This window comes from Notamacropus eugenii, chromosome 6 (genome assembly GCF_028372415.1).
Source record: "Notamacropus eugenii isolate mMacEug1 chromosome 6, mMacEug1.pri_v2, whole genome shotgun sequence".
Taxonomy (NCBI): Eukaryota; Metazoa; Chordata; class Mammalia; order Diprotodontia; family Macropodidae; genus Notamacropus; species Notamacropus eugenii.
In genome coordinates, this window is record NC_092877.1 from 153,398,004 (window position 1) to 153,411,993 (window position 13,990).

Sequence of the window (13,990 nt, forward strand, 5' to 3'; positions counted from 1 at the left end):
GGCAGGGGCGGGGCTGCTATTCAGTGTGAGATTAAGTTCAGGTGCTCAGGTGGGGGCAGGGCCACCACATGGGGCTCAGTTCCCTCAGAGGGTTTATGCAGAGACTTCAACAATGGATCCAGGTCTGCCGCTGCCCTCCGCTGCTGCCTCCTGAGGGGGCCTGAGTTATGGGGGCACCCCACTCCCCTCTCAACCAGCCAAACATACCCTCTCACCAACCCTTGTCACCTGTGGGTGGAGGGACCTGTGTGGCTGCTCGAGATTCTGTCCCTGATGCACACCCGGATCCACTGCTCTTGGTGCAGCATGGCCAAGGTAGGGCTGGGCTCTGCTCTGGGTCCGGGGCGCCATGGACCTTTCGCGTCAGGTTTTCAGGTCTCTCTGGAACAGAAATCTCGTCTGCTCTGTTGTTCTGTGGCTTCTGCTGCTCCAGAATTTGTTGGGAGTTCTTCTTTACAGATATTTTATGGGCTGTGGGTTCAGAGCTAGCATATGTGTGTCTTTCTACTCCACCATCTTGGCTCCTCCCAGTTGGTCCTTTTTAAAGGCTGCTTCTAAGCTAATGACTTTATGAGAAACCAAGAAATTATAAAAAAACCCAAAAGAATGAAAAAATGGAATATTGTGTGAAATATCTCACTGGAAAAACAACTGACCTGGAAAATAGTTCCAAGAGAGACAATTTAAAAATTATGGGACTACCTGAAAGCCATGATCAAAAAAAGAGCCTAGATATCATCTTTCATGAAATTATCAAGGAAAACTGCCCTGAGATTCTAGAACCAGAAGGCAAAATAAGTATTCAAGGAATCCATTGATCACTGCCTGAAAGAGATCCAAAAAGAGAAACTCCTAGGAATATTGTAGCCAAATTCCAGAGTTCCCAAATTCCCAGTCAAGGAGAAATTATTGCAAGTATCTAAAAAGAAACAATTCGAGTATTGTGGAAATCCAATCAGGATAACACAAGATCTACCAGTTTCTACATTAAGGGATCAAAGGGCTTGGAATATAATATTCTAGAAGTTAAAGGAACTAGGATTAAAACTAAGAGTCACCTACCCATCAAAACTGAGTATAATATTTCAGGGGGAAAATGGTCAATCAGTGAAATAGAGGACTTTCAAGCATTCTTGATTAAAAGACCAGCGCCAAAAAGAAAATTTCACTTTCAAACACAAGAATGAAGTGAAGCATGAAAAGGTAAACAGGAAAAAAAAAATCACAAGGGACTTACTAAAGTTGAACTGTTTACATTCCTACATGGTCAGATAATATTTGTAACTCTTCAAACTTTTCTCAGTATCTGGGTAGTTGGAGGGATTATACACACACACACACACGCACACACACAGACAGAGAAAGAGAGAAACAGAGAAAGAGAGAGCACAGGGTGAGTTGAATAGGAAGGGATCATATCTAAAAAAATAAAATTAAAGGGTGAGAGAGGAATATACTGGGAGGAGAAAGGGAGAAATGTAATGGGACAAATCATCTCTCATAGAAGAGGGAAGAAAAAGCTTTTCCAATGGTGGGGAAAAGGGGGGAAGTGAAAGGGAAAAAATGAAGCTTATTCTTATCACATTTGTCTCAAGATGGGAATAACATGCACACTCAATTTGGTATGAAAATCTATCTTACACTACAGAAAAGCAGAGGAGAAGGGGATAAGCAGGGTGGGGGGGGATGATGGAAGGGAGGGCAAATGGGAGGAGGGAGCAATTAGAAGCAAATATTCTTGAAGAGGAACAAGATCAAAAGAGAGAATAGATGAAATGGGGGGTCAGATAGGATGGAGTGAAATGTAGTTAGTCCTACATAACATAACTATTATGGAAGTCATTTGCAAAACTACACATATGTAACCTATATTGAATTGCTTGCCTTCTCAGTGGGGATGGGTGGGGAGGAAGGAAGGGAGAGAAGGTGGAACTCAAAGTTTTAGGAACAAATGTTGAGAATTGTTTTTGCTTACAACTGGGAAATAAGAAATACAGATTATGGGGTATACAAATTTATCTTGCCCTACAGGATAAGAGAGAAGATGAGGATAACGGAAGGGAGGGGGTGTTAGTAGGGAGGGCACATTGGTGGAAGGGGCAATCAGAATGCAAGGCATTTTGGGGGAGGGGAGGGGAGAGATGGGGAGAATATTTGGAACTCAAAATTTTGTGGAAATGAATGTTGAAAACTTAAAATAAATGAATTAATTAAAAAAAGGCTTCTTCTGTCCAGACTGAAATATTAAATTTCCTTAAAATGATGACCCAAATTAATACATAATTTCACATATTTATTGCTGTTTTCCTATCCTTTGAATTAATGAAGCTAGTAGCAATAAACTTTCAATATAGTAACTACATTATCTACTATTATTCACTGAGTTAGTCACTGATTCAAAAATTATCTATTTCTTGTTGAGTTTAGTCATACCTGACTCTTTGAGTCCCCATTTAGGGTTTTCCTGGCAAAGATACTAGAATGGTCTGCCATTTCCTTCTGCAGCTCATTTTACAGATGAGGAATCTGAGGCAAACAGGGTTAAGTGACTTGTCCAGGGTCACACAGCTAGTAAGTGTCTGAGGCCAGATTTGAGCTCAGGAGAATTCGTTTTCCTGACTTCAGGCCCAGCACTCTATCCACTGCTTCACCTACCTACCTGCTTGTACAGATCAGCTATATATTTCCAATAATTTTAAAAACTGGTGATTTCAGTGGGGTACGTACTATCTGTGTCAAAACTGCTTCTTTTAAGCTTATAGTTTCATGAAGTGCTGTGGCCAAAAAATTGGTGGGCAATCCCCTGTAGCAATGAGCCTTTTTGTGCTTAATTAGGCTGCTCTCCACCCAGTCTTTCTTCTTTTACTACAATCAGAGCTCTTAGAAAGCTCTCCATAGAACTTTTGTGGAGGATAGCTGGTTCCACCTAAGAAAACACAGGCAATTTCCTGTGAGTTCCTTGTGGCTTATTCTATGTATAAAAACCCTTTACAATCATCACTTGATCTTTAGGTGGCCTTTCTCCAAGGCCAGCTCCTCTCCTATTTCCCTTGATCCCATGCCTTACTTTGTCCTCTAACAGACTGTCCTGAAGCCATCATCCTCTGTTTTTAATCTTCAGTAAGGCATCTTCCATTTTTAAAACTTTCCAAGACATTACCAATTTCTCAACCTATCACCCTATACCTTTCCTCCCTTTTCTAGCCAAATTTCTAGAGAAAACAAAGCAAAAAACTGTCTACACTTCTCACCCCTTTCTCTCCATTCACTTACTTGCAATATTTTGACAAGTCTTCCAACTCCCTGTTCAACTGAAAAACCTCTCCAAAGCTACCAGCAATCTCTCCAATACTAAATGGTGGCCTTTTTTCAGTCTTTATTCTTCATCTTTATTTACCCTTAAATACTGTTGACTTCCCTCTCTTTCTGGATATTCTCTCCTCCCTTGTTTTTCTTCCTATACATCTGATCACTCCTCCTCAGTCTCCTGTGTTGGATAATTATCCATGACTTACCTTTTAAATGTGAGTGTACCTCAAAGTTCTAACCTCAGTCCTTTTGTCTCAGCGATCTGATCAATTCTCATGTGTCCCATTATCATCTCTATGCACATGAGTTGAATATCTTTACATCCAGTCTGCATTTCTCCACCGAGAAATCCACATATTAGAGTGGATATAGAGTCTGAAGGCAGTGGGTTTGCCTATGATTGAGTGTGAGGGCCAGTGATGTACTTACAGCCAAATTGTGTGGTCAGATATGTATATGCCTGCTGTTCAGTGGGGCCTATAAGAAAGTTAGGATGTTGGAAAGTCCATTTCTGCAAGCCAGTCATATCACCAACCTTTCACCTGGACTATCCAAATAATTTCCTGCTTTCAGTGTCTCCTTATTGAAATCCATCCTCCATATAGCTTTCAAAGTGGTATTTTTAAGACAAAGCCCTGACCTTGTTATTCCTGAGCTCCAGGAGCTCCAGATCTTAAAGTCTTCTTGGCTCTAGAATCACATATAAGCTTTTTTTTTTTGATTTTAAGATCCATTATCCTAATGTTTTCCAGGCTTATACATTACTCCCCTTCTTATACTGATATAGGACCATAAAAATAGGGTGGCCAAGATTCATTTTGCTTGTGGTTGCTATAAGATTTGTTAGATTTTTTAAACTGCAAATGCTAGTCTATTTCACTCTGGGGAATACAGAGTAACTGATAATGTTTGGTATAGATTATTTACATGCATGTAGACATTTATACATCACTACATGGCTAATGAAGGACCTCCCTCCTTCCCCTCTATCTTTCTAGGATCTTTATATGCTGGAAGGAACACAAAGGTATGCCCTCTTCTAGAGAATCTAAGCTGGTTCCTTTTCAGAATCCTGAGGAAAAAGCCACCTGAGACTCCATAAAGCCTTTGGTCCTCATCTGATATAACCCCCTAAGGTCAGCTTCCTGGATTCTGCCATATAATTTAGGATGAAGAACTCCCTGGCAAGATTTATGTCCATATCAACTGTGTTAGAGTCATTTATTTCTTGCATTCTTTTGCCTTACTCCCTAATACCATCTAAGAAGGTTTTTTTTACCTTCTCACTTATAGGAAGTTTCTTTTTCCCCAATTATAACTTCATGGATAAGTATCTGTCTGGTCCCAAATGGTCCCACAGCATGGAACATCATAGCTGAAATTCTCCAGTTCCTCCTTGTTAGCTTACCTTGGGTAAAGTAGGAAAAATTCCAATCTTATAACCTCATTCCTCTCAACCAAGTTTTGTGCTCAGGGAAACTACAGCATGGATCTGGAGGAAGAGGTAATAGATAACACCTTGTTCCTCACCACTGACCATCCTGGAATCCCTGGAAAGGAGGAAACATTTTTTATATGCATCAGAGATGGGATTTTTCCTGTAAGAAAAGGGAACACTGGGAAGCCATCTTTGGAAACTCTCCTTCCCACCATTGTAGTAGAGGGAACTACCATACCATTACCCCAATCTAGACATATATTAGGAGGCCTGCTGCATCACATTCTGCTATCCAGTTGGCTATAAAGAATACCTCTTTACAAATCTCTTTTAAATGTTGTACATGGGTTTCTCTTCTTTTCTGGTCTGAAAAAGGATCATCACATTACCAGTCACTCATCTGGAAGAGACAGTTGCAACCAAATGAAGGAATTGAAATGGGCAGGAAAAAAAATTCATCTATTTCTTCATATCACTCATTTCAATTTCTGTACTGAATGGCCTTAATTTATGCACTTTACTTAGCCAAACTGGCCTCAGTGTTCCATATACTTATTGTCCACATGCTTTTGTGCAGGCTGTCTTCCAAAGGTGCAATGCAGTTCCTTCTTCTCTACCTGTTCAAGTCCCTAGATACCTTTAAAGCTCAGCTAAAGTTCCACCACCAACAAAAGATCTTTCCAAATCTTCCCAAATACTTACTAATGCCTGCCCCTCATTATTATTTATTTATTTAAGTAAGGATGCTGGAAAAAAGCCACTTTCTTACCTAGAAGGGCCATTTGCATATGAAAGAGTCCCCTCTCCCTAAATGTATTTGACAAAAATACACTGTGTATTTTCCTTATGCATATGCGTGGTTGTTCCTCCTGCCCTCCCTCCCCCACAAGTTAAAAAACAAACCAGACTCCCTGAAGGCAGGGACTGTTTAGTGTTGGTTTTTGTATTCTTTCCCTAGTTTCTAGCTTGGCACCTTGTAAGTACTTAAATAAATGCTGGTTGAATTGAACTGAACTCAATTTTATTTGATAAAGTGGCAATGAGCATTATTAAAGCCCATGATGAGACCAGAAATCTCCCAGGCAGGTGTGTTTTGAAATACAAACATTATGACTTGAGAGCACAACTCGGTTCCAAGATGTCCCCAACTATAAAGTTAGTTGATCTGAAGTACCTGTAGTTTCTGATGTTATTAAACTTACTTTGATGTTTCTCATTCGCTTTACCAGCTCTGTTGGAGCTGCTTCTTCTGCGTACGTTTTGGTGGGATGTCTTTTTTACTGGATTATCCATTTTATGAATAGCAAAATGTCTCGTTCGATGGCCAAAACATGTTAGCCGCCTGCCAACAGTTTTACGGTTAGCTGTGGCTTTCTGAGGTCACTTGGCTCCGACAGGGGGGAGGTGCAAAGTGATCTGTCCCAAGTGATGAGGCAAAAAGGCCTCCACTTTAGGTCTTCTGACTCACCATTCGGGAGTGAACCAGATCTTTCCGTCAGTTCCATCAGTACCACAGTCAGCATTTACAATTCTGGATCTCAAATCCACGCCCTTAAGCCTTTCATGAAGAGACATACGTCTGTGGGAAAGGCAGGGTGACCCTGCTTAGGATAAAATAACAGCCTCGAGAACATCGGTCCCGCGAACCCAAATCCACAAAGCGCCCGAAGAGTCATCTGTGCTCCCAACCCAGTGTTCGAAAATTGTGTCCCCTTTGCCCAGCTACCCCTTGGAGGCTTCCAGTGGTAAGATAAATCGCTTTACTCACACCAAATACATATCTTGACGCCATGAACAGAAATTTTCTGGCCTTAAAATGCAAATATGTGTACCTATAGACACAAATATTCATCAGACTCTAAGTTCCTCGGGAGCAAGAAGGAAGGAAAGAAACACTTCTTAAGTGGCTACTATGTGCCAGGTGCTTTACAAAATATCTCATTTCATCCTCACAAAAATCTGGGAGGGAGGTGCTATGGTTATCCCCAATTTGTAATTAAGGCAACAGGGAAAATGGGGTTCCGTGCTTGGGTCCAGCCTCACAGAGCGAGTGAGCTTTGCGGGCTCTGAACGGATGTGAACTGAGAGGATATTCCTGAATGCAGGTCTAGGATCCATCGAATATCACCTAGCTCTTTTCCATCCCTCACAGTACCTGGCCCACAGCGTTCATCAATCCATGCACAAACTGTGCACCAGACATTCACCGCAAAGTGAGACAAAACACAAGCAGGTGCCTCATAAACACCTACTGATTGATACACTTACAAATTTATAGCTGCATTTGATATTGATCACGGCAAGATAATTGCACAGGATTGCAACTCGAGGTTTTTATAAGAAAGGCTTTTAAGGCGGCATTCGGAGTAAGCGTGCACAAGCTCACCCAGGCCGCCAGGGCGGGTCTCTGAAACAAACACACTCCAACCCCTCCCCTGACAGCTTACCCGACAAACCATCCGCCAATCGCAAACAAAACCCAACTTTTCACAGGAGCAGGTCCCCGTCCTCCACGTGCGCCCCATCTCGAGGCAGCCCTTCCTTGATTGGCTCCTCAAAAACATTGCTGACCCGAGCCTCTCCTCCATTGGCTACCCTCGCTGCCCGTTCAAACCACTGCGCCGCGCTGCCACGTGGTCATCTCAGATTTCCACTCTGGGCCCGCCCATTTCCAGGGTTCGGGTCGTTCCAACCCAAGTGAGCGCAGGCTGGGGGGAGGGAGACGCTCCCGCTCACCGCCCTCTCACCTCCGGGGGCCCCTAGGGGCTGGCCCGTGATTGGCTGGGAGCGCCCCGGCCCGGCGGGTGGGGAGGTCTGGACGCGGACCGGTGGAGGACGGCGGGGCTGGTGCCGGCGCTCAGGGCGCGAGCGGCCGAGGTGGAGGCGCGAGGACCGCGCGAGCCCCTCCCACCCCCCCGGCTCCGCTCCCGGCTGCCGCCGCTGCTGCAGCCGCCGCTGCGGCCGCCCCCTGCCCGCCTTCCTCTCCCCGCGGCAGCCCACACCCGGCCCGCTGGGTCCCCGAGGCGGCGGCGGCGGCGGTTTGTGGTCGTTGGTCCTAGAGACTTGTGACCAACATCCGAAGACCGAAGGGGTGAGGAGGGGCGAGGGGGGCGCCACCAAACCGCCGGTAACGGCCGGACCCCCGCCCCCGCCTCGCCGCCGCGGCTCCCCGGGCACTCACACGCGCTGACCCGCCGCCGACAACCCCAGGCTCCCCTTCCGGGCCCCAGGCCGCCGCCGACGTGGAAGGAGCTTCGGCCGCCCCTCCCTTGAGTGCCCCGAGGTGGGGTAAAGGCCGTTACGGGTTCGGCCTCCCGGGGGAGGTGAGCTGCCCAACCCCCAGCCCTTCCCGGGCCGGTGGAGGTCAGCCGCCCAGACCCCTCCCCGACACCTGTTGTGCTCAGCCCCCCCATACCTGCTGTGCTCAGCCCCCCCCACCTTCTGTGCTCAGCCCCCCCCCCACACCTGCTGTGCTCAGCCCCCCTTTCTTAGCCCGTCCTACGCCCTCATCCTTCCCAGGTGTCCTTACCTGCAAGTCCCTCCTTCCCAGGTACTCGGGGACTTGGCAGGTAAATCCCACTCGGGGCCCTTCCCCCAACCTGCAGGAAGGACCCAGTGATGCCCCACCAACTTCTCAGGCCTGGAGCCCCTCGGGGAAACTTTGAGATAACGCAGCCCTTGTTGTTTCCGCAGAGGTCTCCGGGGTGGATGCTTGGCAGCCCAGGATTCCTGTGCCTCGGACTCCGGGGTTCTTATCCCTATTGACTGTTGGGCGCTGGAAGCTTGTGGAGGACAGGCCCGCACCGCTGACCCTTCAGGCCGCCGGACACGGTAATGAGTAGGGACAAGCGGGCAGCAGCCTCACCGGACCGGACCGCAGGCTGTCGGAGCTGGGACCTCGGGCGGGAGGCGGAGAACGGGGTTCCTACAGTCTTAGTCCGCAGCGTTAGGATTCTTTTAGATGTTTATGTTGTGTATCCGGAGCGTTGGAAGCCTCAGAACCTGACCTGCACCTGTGTCCTAAGCAAAGGGTGCTGTGCAAGCCAAGGTAGAGACTCGTAGGTACTCCCAGAGTAGACACGTGGCTCGGGTGGCTTCTTTTATTATTATTAAAAAAAACTTAGTAGAAGAAAACATCACCAGTAGCTCTGTGGCATTTGACAATTTATTGATGTGAAGAAAAAAATAAAAAGAATGAAAACCTTTTATGTGTAAAATTAAAAGGCGCATCACATAAAAGTGATTATTTTCAAACGAATTTTGTGGAGTGTTTTCCTCACCCCCTACTTTTTACAGTGGGACGGTAAAAGGCACACAATTCACCTGGACTGTTTGCATTATTAATGATCTGACCATACTTTTTTGTGAACTCTAGGTATTTACAAAATGTGTATTGTAAAATTCCAGTTGTTTGCAGTTATTTCAACAATTCAGCAAATTTTCAGTTACCTTTATTCTGCGTGGCACTGTGCTTACTATGGAAAGTAAAGTCAAAAAGTTGAGACCTCCTGCTCTCAAGGAGTTTATATTATACCTTTGATATTAAGTAGTGAAGATGGCTGTTGGTTTCATAACTCTTGATTGGCTGAAAATTAAAAGTGCTACTAGTTGCCCTGTAAGGCATATTTTATCCTTGAAATAAGTTGTGTCACTTGACTTTTCACATACATGATAACCTTAGGACCAGGCTGATGATATGGTTGTTTATCATAATACTTTGCTTATTGCATCTCCCTGTTTAAATTTTAAAGTCTATATTTGTTTCTAGCTATAGTGTGAGAAAATAACATTTCTTTAATGGGTAGGATGCAATCAAGCTTCATAACATTTACATTTCACAATTAGAAAATCTTGGCAGTTAGGCTTTGATTTGTAAGGTCACATACATAAACAATTGTTGGCAGTAGAGTCCATGTTTGCACATAGCAATAGCCTGTACTACTGATATATTATGACAACTCTTGTATAACCTTTGATATTTTTATCACTAAGGTCCACAGAACTCTCAATGCAGTTATCCATTTTAATTTACTACCTGATGATTGGTGAAAGAGGGAAGAAAATAAAAATCAATATTTTCACATTGATAACTTCACAGAAGACCTTGGAGAATATTACGTAAGGAATTGTAGTGTATTTCATTAGGAAGAGAGTCCTTGTCTTAGAAAAAAGTCTTTAATCTGGGATCAAAGAACATACTGCCTTTTGACATTCATAAACATTTAAAAATTATAACTAGTATAAGGTGCTAATATAAATTTTAAAACTTTTTAAACCTAGCCATCCTAAGCTTAAAGTAAATCTAACAGTTATTCCCAAAATATACAAAGCATCCTTTTGAAAATATTTTAATAAATGTACCAGCCACATAATGTGATGGATTATTTTATGTATGCCCAACATATTTGTGTTGATCCAGCTGCACTTTGACTAGTTTCTTTTGTTGTTATAAATGTTTTAGTGGTAGGTTTCATGACTGAAACAGTGAACTAGATGACTCGACCCGTTGTTGAGGGAACTGTGAACCCTAGCCTTACTGAGCACCTCACTTTAAACAGTCAGACCAAGAGTCTCTGGGAACTTTATTACATATTATATGTAATGCATTAAACGACTGACTTGGAAGACAGGAGTTTTGGCTTAAACTGATGTTTTTTAGTTTTTAATTTCATTTAAAAGTTCAGGTAAAGTAACGATCATTAAAAAAAACTTTGCACAAAAGCTTCATGGCTTGTTTTAGGAAAGGAGAATTTCTATATAACAATTTAAATTTGAGAAATGAAATATAATTTTGTCAACTATACTTTTCCAGTTATAATTATGTTTAGTTATAAAACCACTTTCCTGAGTAATGCACTTTTTGTTGCTGCTGCTGTTCAGTTTTTCAGCCATGTTCAACCTTTTTTATTACCATTTGGGGTTTCTTGGCAAAGATACTGGAGTGGTTTCCCATCTTCTTCACTAGCTCATTTTACAGATGAGGAAACTGAAGTAAATAGGGTTAAGTGACTGACTTGCCCAGGTCAGACAGCTAGTAATGTCTCAGGTGCTCTATCCACTGCACCACTTAGTTATCTGTTTTTTTTTTCCAAAGGCCAATAAAAATTTTGAAGTCTTGATTGTTATTGACAAGAATTTAAAATGTAAAAAAAAAAAAATATAGTCCACACTTAAACCTAATGGTCTTGATTGAGTATATTTATTGTTTGGCTACGTTATTTCCTTGTCTCCATGGCTTTCTATTTTTGTCATTGTCCTCGAGCATCAGGAGACATCTTTGAAAGTTCAAGGTCTTGGTCTAAAGAATTGTCTGCAGAAATCACACCTAGGAGTGGTACATTTTCTACCTTATAATTTGCACTTCCATATGAGCAATGCCCTAATTACAATCTCATGTCCATCACCTTTACTTTTGGAACCACAAGACTGTGGCTTGGGCTAACACTAGTAAGCCAAGGACAATGCTTTGGGTAACAGAGGTAGGATTGAAATAGTAGTATTTGATAAAGCAGTAATTAATTTTGGCACCTCATTTGGGAATGGGATACTTTCAAATAGGTAGTCAGCATGTATAGCTCATTGCATATGATTGCTAAACTGTTAAAGGGAACTCTAGTGTGTTGTTCCAGAGTCACATATAAAAATAGATGATTTTTCTAATTGAAACTAAAGAATCCATCTCAACTGGAAGTGAACTTAAACTGAATCATAAGCTGCTTGGATAAGATATAAGAATTTCTTGATAGTAAAGATGGTTGGGCAATTGAAATTTAAAAAGTCAGTAAAGAAAACTATAATCTCTTCCCTGGAAATCTTAATTTTAATAGTTCATCTTTTGTCATGGCTTCAGTTAATGATTTCTTAAGTTCCTACTATTTCTTCATTTGTATGATTTCAAGATTCTATGCTTAACTGTGTTCATTGTATATTCCCTACTGATTGCTTTGCTTCCTGGAGTAAGAGGGTTGTTGAAGTACTTATCACAAGGAAAATCCTAGATATTCTTTGGGGAAAAACCTGCAATTTTATTCTACACACTCTAGTATGACAGGATGTGACTCCTAAAGAAATCTGTTTTGGGATAAATTAGCGACTTAATAGCTAGCTGGTATTGAAAGTGTTAAAAGCCTTACTACAAGAAAAAATAAGTTTTCACAATGAACTTCAGAACAAAAGGATAAAAGCAAATCGGTAACAGCGTGTGAGAATCTCAGAAAAAAAAAGGTGTAAATGAAAAATGGTGCTGTATTATTAAATAATCTGGAAGGGAAGGGTTAGGCAAAAGAATATCTTCAATATTTTGCCTCAAGAGTAGGAACATATGACAGCCAAGAGAATTTCAAAATCTCCAAATTTCAAAATATTACTATTATTAGTGGTGGTGAAGTTCAAGCTGTACTGGTAAGTTGCTGAAGTAGAGAAGAATTCTGTAGAGTATCAGTGAAGTCAAATTCTTAATCATTAATGTGGACAAATGTAAGTCTTAGAAAGGGTTTACCCTTTTCATATTTCTGGTTCAGAAAGTGTTTTGCTTTGGATGGCCTTTGAGATGACACTTTTCCAATTTTATGGTTCTCTCAAAAAAATCAAATTGGTAGGTATTTTAAGGACTAGGAGTGTTTAACCTTGCTCTTTTAAAACAATTCTTGCAACACAGTTTTAATCTTCACTCTTCAATTTAACTTGTTTTCAAAATCTAACTTCTTTAGTAGACTCCTTTATGATATGATTCTTTGTAGTACATATTTGTCATGAATCAGATTATGTCCCCAAAATGCAATAGTTTGTAAGATAGATTTTCATACCAAATTGAGTGAGCATGTTTTTCCCTCCTTAAGCCAAATGTGATGACAGTAAGCTTCACTTTTTCCCTCTCACTTCCTCCCTTTTCTCCTCCATTGAAAAAACTTTCTTGCCTCTTTTATGAGAAATAATTTGCCCCATTTCATTTCTCCCTTTCTCCTCCCAGTATATTCCTCTTACCCCTTAATTTTATTTTTTGTAGATATCATCCCTTCTTATTCAATTCACCCTGTGCTCTGTGCTCGTGTGTGTGTGTGTGTGTGTGTGTGTGTGTGTGTGTGTGTGTGTGTGTGTGTAGTCCCTCCAGCTATCCAAATGAGAAAAGTCTCAAGAGTTACAAAGTAACAAATATCTTTCCATGTAGGAATGTAAGCAGTTCAACTTTAGAAAGTCCCTTATGATTTCTCTTTCCTATTTACTTTTTCATGCTTCTCTTCATTCTTGTGTTTGAAAGTCAAATTTTCTAATAAGCTCTGGTCTTTTCATCAAGAATGCTTGAAAGTCTTCTATTTTATTGAATGTCCATTCTTCCTCCCCCAAGAATTATACTTAGTTTTTCTGGGTAAGTGATTCTTGGTTTTAATCCTAGTTCCTTTGACTTCTGGAATATCATATTCCATAATACTCGAATTGTTCCTTTTTAGCTTCTAGCAGTATTTTCTCCTTGACCTGGAAGCTTTGGTATTTGGCTGCAATATTTCTAGGAGTTTCTCTTTTTGAATCTCTTTCAGGAGGTGATTGGTGGATTCTTTCAATATTTATTTTGGTGGATTCTTTAAGTATTTATTTTACCCTCTAGTTCTAGAGTATCAGGACAGTTTTCCTTGATAATTTCATGAAAAACGATGTCTAGGCTCTTTTTTTGATCATGGCTTTCAGGTAGTCCCATAATTTTTAAATTGTCTCTCCTGCATTTCCAGGTCAGTTATTTTTCCAGTGAGGTATTTCACATAATCTTTTATTTTTTCATTCTTTTGGTTTTATTTTGTAATTTCTTGGTTTCTCTTAAAGTCATTAGCTTCCATCTGCTCCATTCTAATTTTGAAAGAACTATTTTCTTCAGTGATCTTTTGAACCTCCTTTTCCATTTGGCTAACTTTGCTTTTTAAAGCATTCTTCTCCTCATTGGCTTTTTGGACCTCTTTTGCCAATTGAGTTAGCCTATTTTTAAAGGTGCTATTTTCTTTAGCATTTTATTGGGTCGCCTTAGCAACCTGTTGACTCACTTTTCATGCTTTCCTTGCTTTGCTCTCATTTCTCTTCCCAATTTTTCCTCCACCTCTCTTAATTGATTTTCAGAATCCATTTTGAGCTCTTCCATGGCCTCAGACCATTGCATATTTATTTTGGAGGTTTTGGATGCAGAAGCCTTGACTTCCTCTGACGGTATGCATTGTTCTTCCTCATCCGAAAGGATAAAAGAAAATACCTGTTCATCAA

The 13,990-nt window shown here is 41.6% G+C and overlaps 1 protein-coding gene across 7 annotated transcripts in view; it reads left to right on the forward strand.

Annotated features, from left to right (window-relative positions):
- Positions 1-8,446: 8,446 nt before the first annotated feature.
- RBM46 (RNA binding motif protein 46) overlaps positions 8,447-13,990 on the forward strand; it is a 106,370-nt gene continuing 100,826 nt past the window's right edge. For 6 of the 7 annotated variants that reach the window (XM_072621319.1, XM_072621325.1, XM_072621321.1 and 3 more), the window contains exon 1: positions 8,447-8,578. The gene's annotated coding sequence lies outside the window, so the exon portion shown is untranslated. Of the gene's footprint in view, positions 8,579-9,739; positions 9,866-13,990 lie in introns of all 7 variants that reach the window. The other variant, XM_072621320.1, reaches the window with a different exon arrangement.